The 669-nt window shown below is 38.4% G+C and overlaps 1 pseudogene; it reads left to right on the forward strand.

Moving 5' to 3' along the window:
* Nucleotides 1-669, forward strand: part of LOC119587053 — a 10,582-nt pseudogene that overhangs the window by 9,177 nt on the left and 736 nt on the right.

Here is a 669-nt window from a genome sequence, read left to right on the forward strand (position 1 = left end):
ACCAACACTATACTAACACATTACTAAATCATTATAACACCAAAAGTCGTTTCTAAAAATATTACTAAAAACAAACCATTACTAACATTATTATAACATCATTACCAACAACAACGTCATTACAAAAACCAACGGCATTACTAACATCATTACTAAAAAAACAACGTCATTAAAACATTATAACAAACAAACGTCATTACTAAACACATTATAACAACAACGTCATACTAACATCATACTAACAACCAAAGTCTTTACTAACATCATTACTAACAACCAACATCTTTACTAACATCATTACTAACAACCAACATCTTTACTAACATCATTACTAACAACCAACATCATTACTAACATCATTACTAACAACCAACGTCGTTACTAACATCATTACTAACAACCAACACCATTACTAACATTATTACTAACATCATTACCAACAACCAACGTCATTACTAACATCATTATTGCCCTATTAAAACCCTCAGGATCTAAATCTTCTGCCAATCGCAGGTCGCGGCGCCCCACGTGAAGCGCGCGGGCGGCTGCATCCTCAACATCGGCGACATAGGCGGAGAGACGCCCACGCCGCCCTATTTCACGATCTACAGCATGACGAAGGCGGCGCTCATCATGGCCACGAAGCAGCTGGCCATCGAACTCGCGCCG

The sequence above is a fragment of the Penaeus monodon genome, chromosome 22 (genome assembly GCF_015228065.2).
Source record: "Penaeus monodon isolate SGIC_2016 chromosome 22, NSTDA_Pmon_1, whole genome shotgun sequence".
Lineage (NCBI taxonomy): Eukaryota > Metazoa > Arthropoda > Malacostraca > Decapoda > Penaeidae > Penaeus > Penaeus monodon.